This window comes from Cornus florida, unplaced genomic scaffold (assembly GCF_030987335.1).
Source record: "Cornus florida cultivar Cherokee Brave unplaced genomic scaffold, ASM3098733v1 CherokeeBrave_3.0.0_Hap2_Chr03, whole genome shotgun sequence".
Lineage (NCBI taxonomy): Eukaryota > Viridiplantae > Streptophyta > Magnoliopsida > Cornales > Cornaceae > Cornus > Cornus florida.
Window position 1 is genome coordinate 43,042,421 of NW_026775573.1, and position 13,870 is coordinate 43,056,290.

The window sequence follows — 13,870 nt, forward strand, 5'->3', positions numbered from 1 at the left end:
AGTCCTAACCATAACTATCTCCAAAAACCAATGCGACAACAACCTGTCTCAAAACAAACATGAGCCCTTACCACAATGGTAAGACTCTGACAATCCATCTCCAAATTTAGAGGTGACACTACAAGTGACACCAACAATGCAATGCTCTCTCTCTACCCGAAACATCAATCAATCGACTCGATCCCAAAAGCGTCATCATGCAAAGAGAACTCAAAGAAAATGGCAACTATAGCTATACCAACAACAACCAAATCAATCATTATGAATGATCCCCAAAACAACCATCACCATCATCGGTCAAAAGGACAACACCTATTAAAACAAAACTAACATTGATTCCATCCGAATTGCACTTGTAGCTAGCCAGTACGGTAGCATGACAGTGCCATGTACCCGCCCATAAACGTACCCGCCCACGAAAAAAAAAAATCCGAGAGGAATCATCCCGATCAACCAAGGATCCTAAGAGGTCCATAACCTCATCATGGCCCAAAACCAACAAATCCAACACTACAGCAACGCCAATTGACTCAACTCACGAGAGTCTAAACAAAAGGTGACTCACCACCAACCTCAAAACCAATGCTAGGTCGACTACAACCTATACTATCATAAAACCATGTGGACTATCACCAACAACCTCAAGGAAGAGTGCTTAAACAAAACAAAAGACACCAACCATTGCATTAAGTGAAAACTCACCAAACGTCTAAATCTCAACTCAACATCCCATGACTAATCCTAAGTCCTGCCAAATATACAACACAGTTATGCATATACAAATCAAATCTAGCATACATCATAAGTCATGCTCTTTATAATAGAATAAAATCTTGCTTAAACAATGGCATACCACATATAGCACATAAGTACATAAACATGTTATCAAACCAAAACATGTTATCATAAATCATATAAACACCTAGAGCATGGCAACACAAGCATGATATGCACCCAAAACCTATCGTCCTAAGGTTTTCAAACCTAGGAGCTCTAATACCAATTGTGACGGCCCAAGTTTTTCAACCCGGTGCCTCAGTGATGAACCAAAAGATGACCCGATAACGGATCCGAAATGCAGAAGTGAAACCAAAAACAAGGTCTATAGGGACCTCAATCATCCCTAAGACACCCAAATAAACTTCCATGAAGTCATGAAAATCAAAGAAACAACCGAAAGAGGAAATTAGAGTAAAAAGGTCAATTGGTACTCTATGGCATTGATAACAACCAAAGGAAAACAAACTTAGTTCAAACTAGACTCCTTACGCCATTAAATGGCTGGAACATGACCAACAAGGTCAAGTGGAAACAAGTGGAATAAGGTTACACCATCAAGGCAACAAACCAAGCAAAACTCACAAGGCAACTCTATTTCGGTTGACCAAAATGGAGCTTCGGTCTGCCGAAATGGACCAGGAAAGAAGAGAGAGTGAGCCTTCATTTCGGTCGACCGAAATTACAAACCGGTCGACCGGTTTGAAGCTCGAGATGAAAAATGGCTACTGGAATTGTGATTTGTACTGTGCAATTAAAATCTAAGGGCCATCGGTCGACCGAAACAGGTCGAAAATGTAAAAATGAACCTGCTATGCACCAAAATGAAGAAAAGACTCTAAGTCATATTTGAATCCCCCATGGCATGATCAAACTTAATTATATGCTATTATATGATGATGTGAACATGCACGCAAGTGTAAAATGGTATTTTAAACATGCTACAATGGCCTATGGCCTTCTTACAATTCATTTACAACATTTGACATATCAAACCTCCAAGTTAGAAAAATTACATTTCAAAGACAACTCAAACATGCGAACACTTGCATGTGAACAAGAATACATTTAAAGAGACCTTAAATCTATTAATCACCCAAGGTAAGTGTAATCTCCTGATCTTGAATCCTGTACCTGAAATATGCCCCAGTAACTTTGGGGTGAGCAACATAAAGCTACTTGTAGGAAATGAGCATGTATTGACCTGCGTTTTACAATTTCATCACCTTAAGGTGAAATATGTTAAATGGGTTCATGCCACCTAACGTCTATATCAAAATGAGACTCAGGAAGCATCCTAAGCTACCTTAAATCATTTCTAGCTTAAATCACATCATTCATGCAACTTAAGTAACATGGGAGCATGCTATACAAAGCAACAAGATATGGATTCTCAAAACCATCAACTTGAAATCCAAAATACAAAAATGAAAAAAGTGGGTCATGCCACCTAACGTCTATGTTCTAAATGAATATATAAGATCATTCCTAAGCTACATTTGAACAATACAACATAATATACTTAACAACATCAAGATTTACAATGATTCCTTACAAATCATAAAACATGAATGTTCTTGACAACATTAAAAGCATATTATGATTTATTCAAAACCATAATGCATAAATGTACTTAACAACATTAAATCGCCAATAACCAAAACAACAAGTCACAATTAAATATTGGTTGTCAACTTGGAATTGAATGCGAAAACAAATAGTGGAAGACTTGGACATTAAGCTCGGAATATCTGCCGAGACCTCAATGGTTATTCCGAGCATTAACCCACTGGGAAGACCACCCTAAGTGCGCACTATAAATGGAGAGAACTCATTGCACTAGAGCCAAACTCTAGCCATATCACATGTAACAACAATGTCCCAAGACTCCAAAATAAATCAAATAAGTTCACAACTTATACATAATTTATACAATGCACGAAATTACCTTCCATGCATAAGTAGATTGTAACCACCCAATACATGCGCTAAATCCACAACTACTATAGGATGACAATGTCGAATCTTTAGTGTGCAACTCGTTACACACTATAACAATATAATCTAATATTGAAAACATAAACTCATAAATCCATTACAAGTTAAAAATCATGCTTTAAACTTACCATCAATGTCAAATACATGATTTAATCAATAATGCAATAGAAATGAAAATTAATTAAATAAACTAATTAAATTCCCTAGGTTTCAAATCTCAATCAAATGGTCCCTAATTAACACATGTTAAACAACATAGCATGGTCATTGCATATACCAATTCAAAAACTTAATTAGGCCATTTGAACAATAAAAATGGAATTTAACTAAATCATGATAATCAAATCCCTAAACTCTAAAACAACATCAAATGGTTCCAAATTTAACATATGCTAGTATACAAGTCCTAGTCATCCCAATTATCAAGTTAAAAACTTAATTAAGCCATCGGAACCATTAAATAGATTTTAATTAAACCTTTTAATTAAAATCTCTAGATTTTCAAACTCATCCAAATATTCTTAAATTAAAGTATGTTAAACAACATGCCAAGACATAATTTAAAAACATATCATAAGTTAATTTCATGCAAGGTACGGCCATGGGAATTAATCGTTCACAAAATAAAAATATTAAATAAAAGTGCAATTCTTATTCAATTAATCCCAATTTAATGTATGTTAACAAACATACAAAAACATAATTTATCATCTTGCCACAATTTAATTCTAATCTATGTACACCTCTGAAATTTAAATCTTATACAAAGAAATAAATATGACTAACTTCTTAGATTTGATACAAGGCATGCAAATAAATTGTATAATCATGCAATACACTCAATACAATACATACAAAATCCTAAAACATTCCCTACCTCAATTTGAGATGAAAATCTCAAAAGCCACCAAAATGAAACGGCTCTGTATCCGACGATACTTCGGGGTTTTGTCGGGGACAACGCCGTGAACATTAACACTAAGAAGTCCCATCAAAATCACAACTTGAATTCAAATCTGAACTCAAAAATTGGCCAAAAAAGGATTCTAATAAGGGTGACAGGTAGAGCACGTTGAGGGAAACAATAAACGTTAAGGCCAAAGACTTTTCATTAAGGAAAAGTGGATCAAAAGAGGAGAGAGAAGATGGCAGCCATGGCTGCCATGGATTTTGGCCAGAAGAGAGGAGAGAGAGGGTGAGATCTGATTTTTTAATTAAAGAGCCCCTATTTATAGAAAATCTCAAAAAGTGCCCCAAACGGGCCCCGTCGGGTTCGGAAAAGTGAAATTTGAGTAAACGCGCTCAAACGACAAAACTCTGTGAACAAAAAAGATTCAAAATGAGAAAATATGAACAACTAAAGAAATGGTATCGAAAACTAAGTCTCGAATAGAAAGCTATGCCCCGAATAAGTTCGGCGGCAACTAGGTCCAGAAACCCTGAAACTGGAGAAACACGACCAGAAGAGAATTCTAAGAGTACACGACTCGATGAAATGTGAAAATGAATCTCGTACGAGGATTTAGGCTCAAAACAAGGCATTTAGTAATAACTTTCATTAATTGCACAATGTCCCCTCCAAAAAGTGAAAACTACGAAACTGCCCCAGAATGAAAATATCTTTCAAAAGATATTTTCTGAGATACCCCTGAAATAAAATATCTTCAAGTGATATTTATGAAAAACACCCTAAGAAATTGAAATGTTTCTGAAGAATTGTGCATCCATGCCCTTATGGACACCGGGAACAACTAGAGTACCTTACTGCAAAAGTAAAGATACGTATTTCGTGAAAACCACTAAGAATGAAGATACGTGAAGTCAAAAACCAACTCCGAACATAAGAAGTATGGTTATGCCAACAAAGTGACAAGCGGGGAAAAGATAAAATAGGGAAAAGGACGAAATATGGCGTAGTGTCAAAAAATAAGAATGTGGAATTGACGCGGTCCTCAAAGGAAGTTGTCAATCTATGAAAAAGAGTCTCGAAACCCATTCCCGAGCACTCAAGACGACATTATGAGATGAGAAACCGAACTCAAAAAGGAAAAGATTAACGAAAAAAAAATATCCGTGAAAATCCGAGAGAAAGAAAAGGAAGGAAATGACCGGGTCATTACAACCTTCCTACCTTAAAGGGATTTCATCCTCGAATTCCAGCCCCAATAAAACAGGATAACTACGGAGTACATCTTCGAGTATCCCACATAACATGCTACAGGAGCAATCCCAAACTGAAGGACAACGTACAAACCAATGTCATTCGCACCCATGTGTTTACAACAGAACAATCTCTCAAAAGCAAAATGACCACATAGCCACACAACAAGTCAAGAAATTTTTCTTAGATACCTCTAAAATAAAATATCTTCAAAAGATATTTATGAAAAACACCCTAAGAAAAGAAAAAGATTCTGAAGAATTGTGTATCCATGTCCCTATAGACACCGGGAGCAACCAGAATACTTTACTGCAAAAGTAAAGAGATGTATTTCGTGAAAACCACTTAGAATGAAGATACATGAAGTCCAAAACTAACTCCGAACAAAAGAAGTGTGGTTACGCGAACAAAGTGACAAATGGGGAAAAGACGAAAAGGGAAAATGACGAAAAATGAAAATGTGGAATTGACATGGTCCTCAAAGGAAGTTGTCAATCCAAAGAAAAGAGTCTCAGAAACTATTCTTGAGCACTCGAGATGGTACTATGTGACGAAAAACTGAACTCAGAAAGGAAAAGATCAACGGAAAAAAAATATCCGTGAAAATCTGAGAAAAGGAAAGGAAGGAAAATGACTGGGTCATTACATTAATTGCCAAATTTAAATGCAAATCGTTATGAAATTAAGCCCAGAATCATCGGGATATTACTTTTCTTCAGTGGCTTTCCACATAAAGATCCTTATAAGCATTTAGATGACTTCTTAGAAGTGTGTTACACTGTCAAAATCACTGGTTTACTGGAAGATGCTTTAAAATTAAAACTCTTTCCCTTTTCTCTTAAGGATAGAGCAAATGTTTGGTTTAATGCTCTTAGGGCAAATACCATTACTTCGTGGGATCACATGCAACAAGAGTTTTTTAAGAAACATTTCCCCGCAAGCAAAACCATTTAAATAAGAGCGGCTATCATTGGATTCACCCAAAATGATAGGGAACAATTCCATGAAGCTTGGGAAAGGTTGAATGATTTGTTAAGAAAATGTCCTCACCATGAATTACCAAAATAGTAATTGGTACACTATTTCTATGAAAGTCTCTCCTACACAAATAGGCAAATGATAGACATTTTGTGTGGGGGTACATTTTTGTTAAAACATGAAAATGAACTTTGGACACTTTTTGAAAACTTGGGTGAAAACTCAATGCATTGTGCTTTTTCTAACGATTCGGGTAGGCTGTTTTTGTTAAGGGGTAAAAAGTTAAAAATGTTCATTATCTTAATTGACAATTCTTTGGAAGTCACCGCGGAGGTAAAAACTCTCACTCAAAGACTTGACCAATTCTTAGTAGGTCAATCTTCGGCACCCCATTCAATCTCTCCTTATTCCACTCCAAATGAAGCTTGCACGATTTGGTCCAATCCCTACCAAATCTCTTGGGACTATCCCAATGGACAACCCATCCCACATGAACCTCAAGAGCAAGTAAATGCCATATTTTCTTGCCCAGGCAATAATCCATAATCAAACACCTATAATCGCTGGTGGCGAGATCATCCAAATTTCTTATAGAGAAATCAAAGTACAAGTGCAAATCCTTCCCAAGGAAAGTATATACGACCTCATCGAGCTCGTGGCCAAAATGTTTATACTCAATCTTCTCATCCACCTCAATATTTTTATCACCAAAATATGGGTCATCCTTCAAATTCATATAATCAAGCATCCCCCATTTTTAATCCACACTCTCATTTTTCTCAAGCTCCTTCAAGAAACCTCTTCTTTAAGGATAAAATGTTGACCACTTTGGGTAATCTCAAGGCTAATACTCAATTGTTTCTCACACATTCTGTGATACCCCTCAATTCTAGAGCCACAGGTGATCAAGTCCGAGTACAGATCCAAGGGATACCAAACAATTAATATGTAATTGAACATAGAATACAAAAGAATAATAGGAATTAAATAATAAACACTGAAAGAATTCTAAATTAAAAATCCTCAAAAACATAATTGAAATCCAATAATCCAAAACCTCCATTAATTAACAACTCGGGAATCCATCTGGTGGACCCCTAATAATGTCCCGAACTGAAACTGAAACAATTAAAATAAAAATCTAAAGCTAAACATAGAAAGCAGTTCTATGTAGTTGAAGGAATGAGTGACTATATCTGCTCAGCACGATCAAGCTCTAAGCCTAAAACTGATGGACACCTGAAACAAATTAGAGTGGGTCAGGCTCATATGCAAGTTCTATCCTACTACAATCCATACAGAAACCCGATACACAGTTACATCCTAGATAGCTCAACAATAACTAAAGTAGTCTATAAATGTATAAATACACATTATAGGACGCTCACTAGCCCAATAAGTCTGTCTCAGCCTGAGTAGAGATACCATGTAAATTGCACATAACGTGGTCATGTGTACCTAGACCTACCAAGGAACAACAACTATGTCCAGTTATTCTAGGCAATATACGCACCCTAACCATGATTATGAGACTCAAGGTCATATCATGGTACTATAATCATAAATTTATAAAGTCCGTATAAGCCTAATACAAAATATCATCCATCTGGTATAGTGGCCTGACATATGTATAAAAATCCATCCAGAAACCAAAGTATGTCATTCAATTGTTTATTGAACTGACACCAATATGAGTAGGACTTAACCTTTAGGGTTAATCCATACCTCAATCCAAAATAGGTAGGACTTAGTGTTTAAACTAATTCATCCCGAGTATGCCACTGTCCCATACTGGTGCATACAATCGTCCAAATAGCATAATTGATAAAACAGTAATAAATACTCATCAACCATACTCCAAGATATGCATAAATAAAGTTTAATACATATATGACCACATTAGGCAATCATTATAGGACCTAAAAACCAAGTTCCAATCCATTAAATTGCTAAAATAAAGCTAAGCATTTAAATCCTCCAAACAGTCCATAAATTGATGCAGTTTACAACATATTAAAAATATCAATTTAATCCAATGCAAGCACAGCTATTTTCAGATAATTCATTACACTTATAACACTATTGAAATATGATTAAATATTATTAAATCATATACAAAAGATTTGCTAAGTTTCAGTAAGCAAATAAATCAACAAAACAATAATCAACATGTAGGCTTTTTTTTAACTTCATGTTGCTCCATTCCTTAATACATTAATGTAATTGTAGTGACCCTGGATTTTATTCAACCCGGTACACCAGTGATGAATCGAAAATTGACTCGATAATGGATCTAGATGCGGAAGCAAGAAACAAAAAATTAGTTTCCCAAGGCACAACACACCTCTAAGACCCAAATATGGCCTTCCATGAGGTCATGGAACCCACAGGAACGAAATGTAAAGGCAAAGGATCGGAAAAATAACAGTTAAGCTCCTAAGGGCAAAGTGGTCATTTTAGAACTATGAATTCAAGTGCCACTGAGCACACCACTGGAAAGAAAATGAAAAACTAATCAAGATGGACTCAAGAATTGCATGATTCGGAGTCCAAACAAGGGAGAAACGATAATATGAAGAAAGACGAGTAAAACCTGTTATTCAAGGGCAAAATGGTCAATTTACAAATGAGAAGTGAGATTTGACTCTAAGCAAGTCAAATAAGGTCCATACAACCTAAACTAATCATTTCACAACATTCCAAGAGGTTCCAAGAACATTGGACAAGAATCCCACAAGAAGCCCTTTATCGGTTCAAACCAAATCCCGACACTACTTCATAAAAACATATATAACTCCTACTGTGATTTGAATTTGAGAATGGCATAGGTACCATTGGAAATCTGACTCAAAATCCTTGAGTTTAGGCCCAAGAATCACCCCATTTGATTTAGAAATGAAGGAGATATGGCCATTTGAAGTCGGAACAACAGTGCTGAAACAAAACTGAAGAGTGTTGTGTATGGAAGCTATTTAGGTCGACCGAAATAGCCATTTCGGTCGACCGAAATGACCAGAAAAGTTCCAAAACTCTTAAAATTGAAGAGAAATCACTTAGGTTAACCGAAATGATGAATCGGTCGACCGAAATGGACCTGAACAAGGCAAAAGCTACTGGAAAATGACTTTTCATTGTGCAGATGAAGCCCTAAAGGCTTCGGTCGACTGAAATGGCTCGAGAAAGTGCAAAAACGACCTTATGCACCCAAGGCTGAAAGTCTATTTGGAATCCCCCATGGCATGATCAATTTACATCATATGCTATTGTGTGATGATGTGAATGTACATGCAAGTGTAATATGACATTTTAAACGTGCTACAATGGCCTATGGCCTCATTACATTTCATTTACAAGATTTGACATGCCAAACCTCCAAAGTTGGAAAAAATACATTTTTAAACAAAATGAGGCGCCAAATGAGTACAAGTGCAAAAATAGGCATGCTTGGCCCTTGGCTTCATGTCATACACGTCAAATACATTACAAAAAGTGTACTTATGTGCACTTTACTTAAATGGAATCGAATATACACATTTTGACATATAAGACTATAGGTGGCATTTCAAGCCAATCTTTACAAGAATTAAAGATCTTCAAGTCTACAATCATCTAAGCAATGACGAACATCACGAACCAAGTCTTCGTACTTGATCAAAACCTCCAGTAACTTCGAGGTGAGTAAACAAGTTTACTCGTAGAGAATGAGCATGCATCGACTCGATTTCTTTCAGATTTTTAGACTAACATGATACAGTTTAAAAGGATCATGCCACCTAACGTCTATGTCAAAGGTGAGACTCAGGGAGCATCCTAAGCTACCTTAGAGTATAAATCAACAAGAATCATGATATACATACGTATATGAAACGAATCAAGGTTGGGATAATCCAAAGAACACGACAAGAATGATGCTTGAATATAGATCAACATGAATTGCATTTCCAATACAATTAAGCAAGGTTTGGAATAATCCATACAATATGACAAGCAGGGTACATGAAATCAGGGACAAGGCATGATATCTATGCAACGTAACAAAGTTGGAACATTCTATAAAACATGAAAGGATTCTTAAATCTTCATGGAATACAACACTTGACATTTAAGGAATGTAATCATAAATGAAGCATAAAATCTATGCAATGCAACAAGGATGGGATATTCCATAAAACACGAAAAGGATTGTACACGAAATCAAGGATAATGCATACTATCTATGCAATTAAACAAGAATGGAGTCTTCCCTACAACACGAAAAGAGTCTTAAATCTTCAAGGACTGTAACACTTGAAATTTAAGGAGTGAAATCACGAATGAAGCATAAAATCTATGCAATTAACAAGATTGGAGCATTTCACATAACACGATAAGTTTTAAATCTTCAAAGAATAGCAACTTGAAATTTAAAGAGTGAAATCAACCAATGTTGAAACTCGGATATCGCCCGGATTAAAACTATACTCTTGGGATCACTTCAGGGCTATTAACCCATGGGTACCTTCCCCTAGTGCGCACTATAGTTGTAGAGGGACAATCCCTCGTACTAGAACCAAGTCCTAGCCATGTCAATTCTTGATTGATATCCCAAGTCCCAAAATCAACAAGTTGTGCAACCAAGATTGTATCAAAATACAAGAAATGCATTAACCACGTTTCATGCACAACCAAGATTTTGGAACACACAAGTCATGCCCTAAGTTCTCAACTATGATGGCATGTGGAATGTCAAGAAATCACAGTGTGCATCTATATAGACTAGAACCAAGATATATAGCACAAGAAATCCATCGAAGCAAATATACCACAAGTATAAATACATGATTCAATTTTATACTAAACAACACATGTGTAATTAAACCATTCCAAGACAAATGTGTATGTTCATTAAGTACATTAATGAAACTACGATACAAAAGATCATGATGCTTGATAAAAAGATATGAGTCCATGATATACAAGTTCAACTCATACAAGATACAACCATGTGAATTAGATTCCATACAAAGAAAATAATTAAATACAAGCTTCAAAACTTATCTGATTATTCTTAATTTGATACACGTGAAGGAACTTGTCAAGAAAATTATGAATACTAAGTTAGAGACTTAAACATGCTCATAGAACCATTGAATGGATTTTCATTAATTCATTTAATTAAAATCTCTAGATTTTAAAATTCATCCAAATGATCTCAAATTAATATATGTTATACAACATGCCAAGACTTGATTTAAGAACATGATATGAGTACATTCCATGCAAGATATGGCCATGAGTATTAAACTTTAATACAAGAAAAATAATAAATGAAAGGTTTCAAAACCTAATCAAATATTCTAGATTTAATATATGTGAAACTATATGGCATGCACATTAAGATTATCAAATCGGAAATCCAATAAGATGAATAGTGCACTTGGAGCAAATTAACTAATTAATTTAATTAATTATCTCTAGATTTTAAAACACCTCCGATTACTCTCAAATTCACCTATGTTGAAGAGCATGCCAGGGCCCAATATAATATACTAACATATATTGATTTCAAGCTAATTAAGGCCACATGAATTAAATATTTATTAAAGATAAATATTAAATAAAATCTTCGTTACTTGTCCAAATGCTCTAAATTTAATATATGTCAATGACCACATCATGGAGTAATATAATATCACGTCACATGTTTTAAACAAGTATTAACCCACCGGGAAAATCAAATCTCATACAAGATAAATAAATAATAAAATATCTAGATTTTATATCCAAACATGTAAATAGGTTGTATATGCATCACAAGCATGCACTATAACAAGAAAGTAAATTATAACACCCCCTACCTTGATTTGAGATGGGCCACCGAAAGAAAAGTGCTCTGAATCCTACAATACCGAAGGGTTTTGTTGGGAACAACATGGTGAACATAACCCCCAAGGAAGCTCCATGAAAATCATAACTTGACTTCAAACCTGAACTCGAATAACGGTCAGAAATGGGTTCTAATAAGGGTGAAAGGTGCGCGTTGTCAAGGTGAGCAATAAACGCTAAGGTACTACAGCGTTTTACACGAGGGAAGTGGCCGAAAAAAGAAGAAGCATGGCAGCCCCTCGGCTGCCATGGCTGCCGGCCAAGAGAGAGGAGAGAGAGAAGAAAATCTGACTTTTTCTCTTTAAGTCCCCTATTTATAGAAAAACCCTAAAAGTGCCCCGTTGGGTCTGGAAAAGTGGAATTTGAGCAGAAATGTCAAACGGCAAAACTCCATGAACAAAAAAGATTCAAAATGAGAAAATATGAACAATGGAAGAAACAACGTCAAAAACCGACTCCCGAGCAGAGAGATATGTCCCAAACAAGTTCGGCAGCAACCGGGGTTAGAAACTCTGAAACTAGAGAGAAACGACTAGAAGGAAATTCTAAGAGTCCATGACTCGATGAAATGTGAAAATGAATCCCGTACGAGGATCTAAGCTCAAAATAGATACGTATTTCGTGAAAATGGACACCGGAAGCAACCAGAGTACTTTCTTGCAAAAGTAAAGATACGTATTTCATGGAAATCACTCAAGATGAAGGCACGTGAAGTTAGTGATGTTATGCTAAAAATTGACAAACAGAGATAAGACAAAAAGAGAAAGGACGAAATAGTGCATAGTGTCCGAAAAGTGAAAATGTGGAACTGACTCGGTCCTCAAAGGAAGTTGCCAATCCAAATGAAAGAGTCTCAGAAACCATTTCTAAGCACTCGAGATAACACTAAGTGGCGAGAAACAGAACTCAGAAAGGAAAATTAAACGGAAAAAATGTATCCGTAAAATTTTAGGAAAAAAAATAAAGGAAAATTACTGGGTCATTACAGTAATAATGCTTCTCAGGATTTTTATAGGTCCATAACAGTTATTTACAACATTTAGTGTAATTTAAACGGCTTAAGAATACCCCAGATAGCCCAAACAGGGCCCTAAACTAATTCTTGTGCGTTTTAGGGCGAGAGCAGGCTCTAAAAAATTGAGAGCCAACTCTCCCCTCATGAGAGCCGGCTCCCCACCCTTGGGAGCCGGTTCTAAGTAGTTGGGAGCCAGCTCCCTCCATGTGGGAGCTGGCTCTGACAATGAGGGAGCTGGCTCTCTCTCCCTTAAGAGCCGTAACTTGATTTTCATTCGTTTTCTTCGCCTCCGGCGATATTCAGAGCCTCTGTAATGTTTTTATTAAGCGTTCTAGGGTTCAATCAATGTCCCAAATTAATTATAAGACATTATTATGCATCAACGACATAAATTAAACCAATGACAGCCCGATTCAATTAGAAACTTCAATCAACCCCAAACCAGTTTAATTCAAAGCAATTAAATACAATTCAAACATGCATAAAAGATATGTTTTAACATTCATTTAAACCCTGGATTGTACCTAGGCATACACAGAACACAAATTTAAGGGAAGGAGTTAGAATAGGAACTTGCCTTCGGTTTCAGTTTTAAAACCTTAAACCGTTTGCTCTAGTAACTCCGGCAAACCAATTTGCTTTCACCGACCTCTATTGCTCTTGGTTCAACCCATGAGCAAGCATCAATTATCCCTCCTTGGTTCAATCTTTATTCGTAGCAAAAACCCCTAACTCTTTCGCTTTGTTTTTCCTCTCAAGCCCTCTCTGTTTCTCTCTACCTCCAGTTATGGGCAAAGGGTTCTAAAACCCTTGCAGACACAAAATGATATATATATATATATAGGCTTCTCTCATAACCTAATATTTAATTATACTTAGAGAAGGAAAACAAGACTAAAAAAATAAAATAATATAACCCTTTCTCTAAGTTGGCTAACCCATGATGTCATAAAACATAAAACCCTAATAGGCTTTTATACAATTAAACAATTAAGAAAACTACTCTAATAAAATAAACCAATAAATTCACTTAAATATAATAAATAATACAATTAAACCATTTAAACAATTAAAAC

General features: G+C 35.8%; 1 non-coding gene across 1 annotated transcript; it reads right to left on the bottom strand.

The window, feature by feature from the left end:
* Positions 1–5,888: 5,888 nt before the first annotated feature.
* On the bottom strand, positions 5,889–5,994 carry LOC132301868 (small nucleolar RNA R71). The gene has a single exon (XR_009480662.1). It is a non-coding gene; the product is annotated as a small nucleolar RNA R71 (small nucleolar RNA).
* Between the last annotated feature and the right edge of the window lie 7,876 nt (positions 5,995–13,870).